The following is a 12,281-nucleotide window of genomic DNA, read 5'->3' as shown; positions in this document are numbered from 1 at the left end:
AACTGTGTTGTCCTATGTAAGCCTCATGGACTTGGTTAGCTCAGGGTGTAGGCAGAACTTGCTGGCACAGTGAGCTCTGCCCCGGGGTGTTCAGCAGCCCTTGCTGGGAGAGCTGGGCAGTACATAGCACTGGCTACGGAGCGTTGCCAGATCGTCTCTCCAGCCGAGTGCCACCACTTCTGGAGTGTCACTGAAGCCTCTGCTGATTTTTAGAAGGGGAAACAATTTGTCTTTGTTGTGGACTGGGGCAACTAAATGGGAAGACAAGTTAACATTAGTTTTTAAATTTCTGTGCAAGTTTAAAATATCATAGGCATTCATCTGCCCGAGTAGCCTATGGTCTTTCTGTTGTGGCTTTTCATGTCCTTCCTCCCACTATTTTTCATTCTCCATGTCGGAGCGATGATGGAGAGGAGTGGATTCCAGGTGTGAGCCATGCGACGTTTACTGGTTAAGGTTCAGAAATTCCTACCCTGGGGTGGAGAGGGAAGTTAAAGGGAGGAGAAGAAAAAGAAGAGAAATGAGAAAATAGAGTGGGCTCCACCACCTGCCATGTAATGATCGGTTCTGGAGATAAGGCTGTTTTAAGGTGCATTCCAGACATACGGGTCCTGCCCAGACAGAGCACAAAAGAAAAGGGAGACTTAAAACAACAGCCAGCTCCTCCTCCCCCCGGATCAGGTGCGCACACACATAAGAGAATAGCTAACCCTAATAAAAACCTCTCTCCTGGCCCATGTTTTCGTATAGTTTTAATTCAAAGCCCCCTTTAAGCACACATGCACATACAGCCCCTCTAATCAAGTTGACGCCTGTCACTGGGGGTTAAATGCAGGGGATCCGAAGCCAATCCAAATATAAAATCACCCCGGAGAAGCTGCTGGCAAGTGCTGCATGAGGACTGGAAAACGCCCCATCCCCTTCAGTGATCGTTGCGAGGAGACTTGTCGTCTTTGTTAGAAAACGAAATTAAAAACAATTGCACATTTCTCCCTTGAAATGGAAAGATTCCCTACAGCTATCCTGGATGTGTGTGCGTGTCTCAAAATTAATGCAGGATCAGACTTCAGTGTTACACCTCATGCAGCAATTAGGAAAAACCGGGGCCTGAGCCTGCTTTGCGCTGATGAGGCTCCTCCGCGGTTGTGTGAGATCGCGGTTTCCTAACGAGGGGCAGAGGCAGGAGCTATAGAGTTGGGAGCATGGTAAGAACAGCAAGATATGTCTTCATGAGGCAGTGCTAACCTCTCTGTAATTAGTCTTCCCCTGTGTTAGCTTTATGCTCCTGTGATTGCGAGCCGTTCGTGCTGGAGAGAAGAATAAGGCCTTTATATTTTTTCGAGATGCTGCCGGTGGCACTATAAATTTACATCTCAGGGGTATGCGGCATGTCTCTCACGGTGACAAGGGTAATATAAAGTTGCTAATTCACTGGGATTTGTCCCGGTGAAAACTGAAGAAAGAACAATGGGTAATTGTAACAGCATCTTAGGAAAATGCCAGTGTGATAAAAGTGGAATCACCCAGTAAAAATGTGTTGTAAAGCTCCTAAATTTCAGCCTCACTTGTCATGCTATCTCTAAGCAAATTTACTCTCTGTTGGACTGTAAAAATCAAGTGGTAGATACTAGCTTTTGATGCAAAAATAGGAAGATAACTCTGCAAGACAGAAATTTTATCTTGAATCTTAGATTTTTTTTTTGGGGGGGTGGTTTCTTTTGGAAAGGCAGTTATTTTTAGAAAGTAAGAGAATTACTACTTTAATCCCTTTCAGTCGTCTCTAAAATTAATATTGGTGTGAATTTTAATAAGTGCAATAATAACAGTTTGTAAGATCACGCACTACACTTGTGTAAGTGATAAAACAAACGAGAGGAAAGTATTCAGACAGTACCATAATCTCATTTCTGTTTTTCACTGTAGTTATGGTAAATGTGCTCTGGTTAATTACAGGAAAAATTATTTAATTTCTATTTAATCAATGAATTATTTTTCTCTTAAGGACCTTATTAAAGTTTAACTGTTTATATTTATGTTACGGGCCGTAACAAACCAGGGAGGCACGCGGTTCGGTGTGAGTGTGAAGAGCAGAGCACCGGGCTGCTCCTGGAGGGCATGGCTCGTCCCGGGCGCGCGCAGGTTGTCCTGCAGGCAGGCGATGGGCATCCCTGCGGAGCCCAGCCGAAGCTCCCAGACGTTACCGGGGCCGACACACGCCTCCTTGCTGGGCTCCGTTGCATCAGTTCTGCTGCTCCAGTAGCACAGAAACCCCTATTTATTTTTAAATCTGCATCAGAGTGTGTGGGCTTAAATTTTCTGTAGTTACTTCATGTGTGTCTTGCACATGTGATACCTGTTGACCCAAGTGGAAGGTGAGAAGAAATGTTAGATATGCTGAGATTTTTTGTAGGAAATTAGGGTCGGTTTTTTTCAGGTTTCACCTTTAACATGGGGGGAACTATTTGGAAAGAGTATAGCAGTATTGAGAAGAAACAGACAGATGCAGCCGCTAATGCTATATTACTGCATAAATATTCAATGCAAAAAGTAATGAAACTACAGAACTTAATAAGAATTAAAATCCCTGTTGCCATTTTATGCTCTGCTCCTGGCATTTCACCCTCAGTAACAGATGATCTCTCTTTACAAATAACTTGCTTTAAAATGAAATCCCTGTGAGTTTTCTTGTGCCCTCGAGTACAAGGACTTTATTTCAGCTGCATCTTCAGCAGCCTGCGGTGAAGGAGGCTGAAGGCCCCCAGAGCTGTTGGGCAGTGGTGGGAAGCGTACGGAGGAGGTTGTACGGGATGTGAACCTCTTGGAGCAGGCTGCAATGAGGTGTAGGTGTGATGCTACGTTAGCCCTTGGCATAAGAGCAAATTTCAGCTGTAGCACACTATTTACAAGGGCTGCTGCTTGGGAGGAGCTAGTGAAGGTGATCACTGTTCTTCAATATAGGGATCAGTTGTCTTGAAATGCTACCAACGTAAGGCTCTATAAAAGGTTGCACCGTTGAGCTGCCGTGCCTTCCATTAGCAGCGCTTTTCATGCACGGATGCGCCCAGCCCAGAACCGCAGCGTGGTGAGCGTGGTGGTGTCTCTCCCTCCTCGCCTCCTGCTTCACTGTCCGTTCATCCCCAGTCCCACACCGTTGTCTTTCGTGGGGACAGTGTGATCTCAAGCAGCCTCTGCCTGTGCAGGACCTCAGAGGAAAAGCAGTGGCAATAGCAATAAGTTACTGCAGCATTTTGATGTGGAGATGGACGCTCCTGCACAGTCTGCCTGAAGGGCTCAGCTTCTGTCTCTCTTCAAATAAGGAGGAAAAAAATCCTTCTTTTTTTTATTAAAAAAGATGTGACAAGTAGTAATAAATGCTTGTGTGAACTGCTGAAGGCAACTCTCTATATCTATAGGTGATGACTTTTCAAGTGGTGATATTCATAAAATTTTAGCTTGATTTCTCTCATCTCCTAGAGCCATGCTCAGTCTGGCATTGGTTGCACTGCTCGCTGGAGGTAGAGTAACCAGCATCACTGGTGGTGCTGTGCTTTTGTACTCGTGTAATTGTTAACCCCCGCTAAATTGCTGCAGGTACCCCACGTGTGGGACTTTGATGGCATATAATCATTTATTGTTTGCATTAGAGGAACTCGGAGGTGCTGCCCTTCTCGGTGCTGTCACCCAGGCACGGGTCAGGGCCAGCGAGGTGGCTGTGCAGTAGGAGCAGGAGTCGCAGTCTGAATCTGAATGACAAATGGTCAAATTGGAAGAGAAAGGAATATTTTTTTTTGTTTTAAATCTGAAGCTGAGAGCAGGGGATACGACTTCTTGAGACTGCTCGGAAGACTGTGTGCCTCTATCCACTGAAGCTTTGTCTTGTATTTTTCTAGATATGGTTTTTCTTCACTTTTTCTGCAGTCTCTTTTTGCTCTGCCAGCACGTGCTCACTCCTGTGGGGCAGCGCTAATTCTGTCCCCAGTTTCCTCTGGACGACTTCCATCCTGTGAGCTCCCGCCCTGCCAGGTTTGCCTTCTGGTGGATCCATGTGCTTAACTGTGCCATTTTCACTTATTCCAGAAGTACTTTGCCTCTGCTCATCCCTTCACATGAAGCCAAAATTTGCTTCAAAATTTTGATTCTTGTCTCGATATTCATTCCCTCCCTCCCATTCCCATGAGTATTTCAGTAGATTTGGCCAACAATGGAGATGTTGGAATTTTATCAGAAATAAATGTGACATTTAAATTAAGGTCAAAATGGAAAATATGTCTATAAATATTTGAAAAGATCTGAGCTGAGGCAGGTTTCTTCCCCTTTGGGTCAAAGGTAGTGTTGATGTACAAAGGTATTTTGGCACTTTTGAGCAGACAGTTCTAAACAGCCTTTAAAATATATGTTCAAATGAATTCAAAACGGGCTGAAGCCCACCGAAAGGTTAGACTATCTTTTTTAGTTGTTTCCCGAATTTTAGTTTCCTTATCTTAATGCATTGTATAGCTTTCTGCCCATTCAGTCCATTTCTATTCAACTCATGGACGTTTCCTGATAATTACTTAGCCCCATCTAATTCCCTAAGGTCCCAAAATGCAAAACAATTCTTCACAAGGCAGAGATTACTTTTTACAAGCTTTAACAGGAGAGAAAAAAATGCATTAAAATGATGTGATCTAAGGTAGAGTTTCACTGCTGAACCATTTCCTACAAGACTTCATTTAGCAGATAGCAGATATTATGTGATTGCATATAAGAGCGGGTTTGAGTCTGTCCTTGCTCATGCCAATGCCAAATTACCTTCGGTAACAGGGCAAAGTCATGGAGGATGCAAACTGACATTGTTTCGCTGAATTCAACATAACCTATGCAATCTGAGGACCCTACTGTAAGAGCCGTATCCCGATGTAAATGAGAAGAAAATCAAGCCCAACGGGGTACTGAATCCGTAGGCATCAGGAAGAGGCATTTGTGTTTTATCTCTTGAAACGCTTGCTCACCTGACATACTTTTCCCCTCACGTATTTGTTGTTGGGGCCAGGAATTTCACCCATATTCACCAATCAAAAAGCTAGTCTTCAACACTGTTGTACTGACGCTCTTCAATTCCCTTCGTTTCCGTTGCCTTTTCTACCAAATTGATAAAATGGTTTTCCAAGTGCAAAACTTCTAAAGTTTCAGTGAAAGGAATTTCTTTTCTGCGAGAAAAGAAAGAGAAGGCTTATGTACCAATCTGTATTGATGACATGGCACAACCTGTAAAAATCAATGGATTTATCTCACAGTGTATAGAGCAGCGATATAGTTAAAGGTAAAATTACGTTAACACCAATTTCCGTCATAGGACTTCATTCACACGGGGAAGTTGCTGTGCAGACATGATGTCAGACTGCAAGGCCGAGGTATCTGCAGGAACTGGAAGGACTGCAGGGGATTTGCCTGGAGGGTTATTTACATTTTACTTGCGCCGACAAGCTCCGTGCCAGACCAGGGCTGTGCTGTGGGGCACATGCTGAAACAAGAGATCACTCGCTACCATGAGTAGTGTGCAGAGTAAACGGAGATGGACGGCTGGGCGACGCCGCAGACCTCTGCAGAGTATGTGGAAGGTAGCTCCGAGAGTTTCCCTTTCCCTTGAAAATGCAGAGCAAGGGAGTGGAACAGGCCTGGTTTTAGGAGAGCCTAAAGGCAAGTTATGTGGGTATTTGAATTCATGTGGTGACCACCTTTGTCAGGAGCAAGAGGTGAGAAGGGAGAGGACATATCCTGGGAAGTCTGAACCCATGCTGCACGTTCTCTGAACCTGTCCTGAGGATCAGTGCACCCGAAAGGAGCTTTGGGGCATGATGAGACGGTGCTCTGAAGGTACACCATGTTGTCTTGCTCACATGATGTAAAAAGGGCTCGTCTCCAGCTCCTTCAGTCCTCCGGGATTGTGGGAACCTTCATTTGTCACTGCAGAAAGGAGTCTCAATATTTTATGAAAAAAGCATTTTACCACAGGTCTTTGGTGAATATCAGCATAATTTAACTGTGATTTAACAGAACCTTTCATTGACTTTTTAAATTATGCCTCTCCATCACCTACCCTATGGGTTTCCTTGCTTTTCATCTTGCAAATCCCATTACTTATTAATTTCCCCATAATACATAATAGAGGCAGAAAAGCATATAGCATCCCATTCAGCAATGATTTACAAGTCTCTTAGTTCTGAAGCAACATAAGAAAGAGCAGTCATTTTATGAGTTTCCTCTGTGCATGTTTTCTTTTGAAAAATGTATAAAGCAATGCATACAAACCTAAGGCTTCTTTGGACATGATCTCATAACTACAGCTATTGCAGCTTTACAGAAGATGCAATCTGATGAAGATTACAGAAGCACCGTCAGGGCAGAATTAGCAAGAAGATGGTGAGCAGGATTTACCTCATGCTCATTATGATAATGGGTGTAATATCCATGGAAATGCTGATGGGCTTTGCTTAGAGAGGAAGAACTGCAGGCAAAGAACAAATACACAAACCAGCATTATTTACCCACATTCCCAATCAGGCTTTTACTAGCATGTTAATCTTTCTACAGGGGGCCCATGAGAAACTTTGATTCCCTCGGCGTTTGGAGAAAATGACTAGCACATACCATGAATCAGAGGGGCTCATTTAGGAATGAAGAAACTACTCATCCTGCTCTGGCATGAGTGAGCATCTGGCAGCATGTTCTAAAATTCTGTGAAGACAACAGGAGGCAAAAGAAAAAAAAAAATCTAGCGCCAGTACACCTCTTGTCAGCTCAGCAGGCAGCATATGAGAATTGGAAGGAGGTAGCACAAAGACAGATCTGCTGAACTGAGCCTTTATATGCTTGCTTTCTGTTTCCATCCATCTACTCTTTCCAGCTTTTTTTTTAGTACAAGCTGGGGATCCTAACAGAATGCATGGAGACAAATTCACCTGGTTAACTCGGCACCAGTCCTGGAAGGTGTGTTCCAGAAATTCACAGACTGCAACAGTTGAAGGAGACAACGCTGCTGGTTGATGCTCTGGCCCCATTGAACTGTAGCTGGTGGAGTCCTGAGTTTAATCAGATTTGCTTATGTGTGCTTAGACCCCTTATGGTATAGATAATGTACAGGAGAGTGAATATGCAGTATTCCCAGACACGGAACAGTAAAGATCAGAATAATGAAGTGCTTATTAACATTTTTTGAGGTGCAACCTACATCTAGGTCAGTAGCTGATTAAAAATCGAGCAAAGTTTCTCACAGCAGAGAAGGAGAGGGGGCTGTAGGAGTAGGAAATAAGTAGTAAAGTATGAAAAAAAAAGCTCAATTGGAGTAGGAAATAAAGGCTCATTTTATCTTTTAATGATTGCATCCCATGATCATTTACAACTGCTGCGTTGTCTCCTCTGCTGCTTTATCTGTGTGCAGAGTTGAAATATAGACTGAGCAAACCATTGTGCATGCACATCGTTCTTTCTCCTGCAAATGAATATCCAAAGTCGCTGTGACCACTGATGGAAGCTGAGGTTACTCGGGGGGCCAGGACACTGTCCCACCTTGCTGCCCTGAAAGGGCTCTGGCTCGCTCCTCTGCGGTTCCCGCCTTTACTGAAAACCAGAATATGCTGCATTGCTACTCCAGGATTTCTAAGGAGACCCAGCTAACTGTGAAGTGCAGGGTTGGGGCCATGTTAGCAGCATATGTGTATTTTATTTCTTTTTGAAAAGCAGCAGAGCTGGCAGCGCCGTGCGCGGGGCGGGAGGGCGGCGGTGGAATGTTCCCGGGGCTGCAGGGACTTGCCTTCACCGCAGGAATGCTCGCAAGACGCAGCATGCTGCCCTGGCCGCCGTCTGCATTCATTCACCCTCCAGGTGTAGGCAGCTGCTGATGCTGCTCTCAAAGTTTAATGCGACATTTTTCTCATTATTATTATTTCTCACCGGCCTTCTTTTCTCTCTGCTGTATTTTTTTTTCTTTTTTTCCTGCTACTTTTCTACAGCCACTTGCCTATATCATAACTGTCAGGCTTCCTGAAATGGGCATTTCTACAGCCAAAAGCATATTGTCAAAACAACCCTATATTTGTATTTTTTCATGTTTCCTCATCATGGCAAAACCTTCTTTTACAAAGGAGTCCTTTTCTCCTGTTCTCTTCCCCTAGGTACTCTGTTGAATTGATTTATCCTCTCATTTTACAGATGAGATATTCCAGGAACAATCAAACTAATATTAGTTCTGTCAAACTTAATCTAGGATACATTAATCTAGGATATAGGGGGGAATCAGATCCAGAAAAACCTTGACTTCCTTTTTTATCGGAGAGCTAATAACATAGAAGGATGATGACTGGCTACTGAAATTTAAGCAACCAAGAACAGGAAAGATATTTTATTCAATAGTTGGGATAAAACCTGGTTTTCTAGAGATTTCAAGGTGTACAATCAAACAGGGGAGACAAAAGAAGACTAACTGATTTTCCTTTTATTTTTCAGAAGTAAATTCACAGGTTTGCTGTTTTGGGTTTTTTTTTTTTGTTTTTTTTAGGCTGTCTCTGTACTTACCACAGGCACATATAGATTTCCTTGTCTAAAAACAGACATCGAGTCAGGAAAAGTCTGACCCCTCAAAACGTCTGAAGTTAAAACCCTTCAGCGAGGTCTGTGCAGCGGCCGGGCAGGGCTGGGCAGCCCAGGCGCTGCTTACGCTCAACAGAGAGAGGGACGCTTCCAGAGGGCCCTTTGTGGGACCGGTTTTAGACGTCTGCCTTAGGATGAGATGAATAACGCCTTGCAAGTGCTGATTTCTCTCTCTTATCTCTCAAGGGAGCCTAAGGTGACTAGTTTAGATCCAGACATTTAGGCAGATGAATCACACCCTCAAGGCCGTGGAGAAAATAACGAAAATTTGCAAGCCTAGGCCCAAATCTTTCTAGTCATCTTGAATAATTTTACTATTTTACTGAATTGAATGATCAAATGTCTTTAAATAGCTTTGTGCTGTACTGGTAGAAAATAAATAAATTCTCTCCCAGAACAAAAACACCTTACTTTTTTTTTTTTTTCCTGAGACAGCACAGGCAATGGTGTTCCTTTCAGTATGTACTTTCTTTAGTTGGCCTCTTTCTTTTCTAAATAAACATGTAATTTACCTCTGTGTGCAGCCTCCGGATCTCCTCATGCCTTCCTCTCAGTAGAAATTTCAAAGAGATTACCAGATCAGACTCACTTTTAAACCATCTGGTTTCTGTACTTCATGTCAAGGTTTCCAAACTGCGTTGATGTTTCCCAAGCCTTCAATGGCTTGTTTCAAGTTCTTCTGTCCTTTGAAATACATGTGTTCAAGTGTGAAGTTCTTACCCAGAAAACTCTTCTCCCTGTATAAGTAGGTAATATAATGATGGTGGAGCGCTTCATTCTTCCAGGAGACCAGCTTAAGTGTGTTGTCCCATGGGAACTAAAATCCACAGTGATAGAGTGCCTCCTTCCACATCCCTTCTTAAAAGTAATTCGTGGTGGTGACAGGTCATTTAAAAACAGGGTAAGGAGACTAGAAAATGAGGGTATGGAAAATGGTGCTTTGTGAACTGGTCAGGATTGATTCGGCGCTTATCATTTCCTCCATGTTTATTTCTTTGCTTGATACCTGTTACTGAATCACCCTGTAAATGCCTTGTGATCTCTCTGGGCAGGGACTATCCATTTTATTTTAGTGGAGTATTTTGCACAGAAAGGTCTAGCCCTCTGATTGAGTGCTGCGATGGCTGCCATAATAAGAAGTTAATATTACTAGAAACAAGACGTATTTTCTTGTGCATCCCCTTTGCAGAAAGGTCTAAACCAAATATTGACTTCAAAGGATACATCTTTGTTCTAAATGTAATGCTCAAAAATGTTTTACAGTCAATTATTTGCAATTAGAATTAAAAGAGAAACCCCCTTCTCCAAACAACCTATAATTACAACTGATCCTTTCATGAAGTATAAATCCAGCAATTAAGTAGTTTCAAAAATTTTAATTCACTGGGCTATTAAAAAGAAAAATGTTGGGTGTTGAGACAGAGAGCAATGCCGCTGTGTGTTTGGGGTCTTAAGTTATCAGTGGAACTTTTAGCAGAAAGATTTTTCTATTGATCCTCATGGTTTTAAGAGGTAATCCTTCAGTGTGCAATCATTACCACTTCTTAACAACTTCTCTCATAAGCCACCACTGAAACTGTGATCAATAGAGACAAACTGGCTGTCAGAGGTGTGCTGGCACCTACCTGAGGACCGGCCCCTGGAACTCTCCCTCCCTCGAGCAGCCTTGTGTCACCAGCATCTGAACTGACTCCTGGCTGTAGAGTGTGGAGGAGTGAAATCCTTGGCTTCATCAAAGGGTTCAGCCTGAGGGGAAGTCGTGCCAAAGCTTTCACCGATGGGAAGTTTAACTAACAAGGCCTTTCTTAACTAATTTTGGCCATGGTTAGCAATGGTGGTGTTTCAGTGCAGCTTGTTCAGTAGACAAGACAGCTTTCTAAAACCACACCCTCATTCTCATCTTCATGATGTTTCGTGTGTGTTCAAAATACAGATTGGGATGGTTCCTTGTGGTCATGTTGGACATCTTGGTGTTTCCTTCTTACGTTGATCTATAAAATCCCATTTTTGGTTCTTTCAGCCTTGTCTTTGATATGTTTATCCTTTGCACAAAGGGTAGGGGAAGAAAGTATTGGTATGAGTTCCAGAAAAAGAAATACTTTCTTTTTTTTTTCAGGGAATTTTTTGTTTCTCAACTGCTTAATGGAATTTGAAAATACAGTCAGAAAAATATATATTATTTTATAGACTTTTTAAGAAAATATGTATCTGTTCTTCAAGATATCTCTTGGCTGTACAACAATTCAGAATTCCAGTAAAATTATTAGCTTGCTGTTTAATGCTGAAAAGGCAGAGCTTGTAATAGGATTTATACACCCCCATGTCTGCTTCTCTTTACATCCCACTGGGAAAAAAAAAAACGAGCAGAGATTGGGAAAGCATCAGGATGAAGTAAGTTTAAATAGGCCGTAGCAACTTTTTGGTTGTGCTGTTACTGTCAGAGAGCAGCAAGGATGTTTGAAACATTGGAGGAAGTACCAAAGAAAATGGATTTAAGATTAGTAAAGATAATACCAAATACACAGCCATAAAACGTCAATAAGATCTTGGACAAGTTTATCAGGCTGTTGATAGCAATAGATGTCAACATATTTGGCAGTTGAAATACGTAAAACAGTAATTACTAATAATAACTTACTGAGGAAAGAAGCTAAGGCATGACCAGAGCATAGGAACGTCTGTTATGTCTCTGGCTGAGATTGTTTAGCTACCAGAAAAGATGGTTGCTATACAGGACTGTTACAAAGTCTAGCATTTTACGTGAAAACAAAAATATAAACGATTATCTTAAAAGTGAATTACTGAATGAATTCTAGGATGAGTAATAAAGAAATGATTGATGGGGATGATCTAATAGAGAATTGAGGGACGTCAGTGGACAGCCACATAAAATAAATATGTTGAAGCACTAAAAGCTCAGACTAGCACAGAATGTATATTTTCAGCAAGAACTGAGCTAGAATATAACTGAATTAGTGCATGTGCAATAGAATAAGAATTAGAAGTAATTAATTATTATGGAAAAAATAGTGGTTGGGTAATATATTTTTATGTTTTCCAATATGAAATTATTAAACTGAGATATAAGGGAAATAAAAGCAAAATAGGTAATTTGAGTTTGTAAATGATCTTTCTCTGTTGTTATTTAATCCCATGATTTACATCATCCCAGGATGATTATGTTTTAGCTAGGGCTACATGCTAAGCTGGGTTACTGAAGTAGGGCGTTCCAAACATAATATCTGCTGTATTTCCATTAGACAATTTCAATCCCTCTCCTTGCCCTTTTTTCTGTAAGTGCATAACAAAATCCAAGAGGCAGCTGTAATCCAGACTCCCATGAGGTGTTACATTCACGTTTGGACACATCGTTAGGATGGAGTCAGAATGGAAACCGTAGGCCTTAATCCTCTCTCCCAGACTGTGAAGTTAGGAGGAGGAACAGAGTTATTGAAACGTTCACATTTTGAAATTGGGGCTTAAATTTATTGACTTCATTGCATAAGGGAGACCTATTTCTTTCTGGATATTTATTGGTCTTTGGTAATACTTTATGTGTGAAATCCCTTGGCAGCTGCATTAAGAGAAGGTGTGAGGTGAATCCATAAGGCTCACAGATTTTTCCTATCTATGCTATAGGTATTTTTTGTTTG

This window comes from Platalea leucorodia (assembly GCF_965183815.1).
Source record: "Platalea leucorodia genome assembly, chromosome: 19".
NCBI lineage: Eukaryota > Metazoa > Chordata > Aves > Pelecaniformes > Threskiornithidae > Platalea > Platalea leucorodia.
This window is presented reverse-complemented; position numbering follows the sequence as displayed.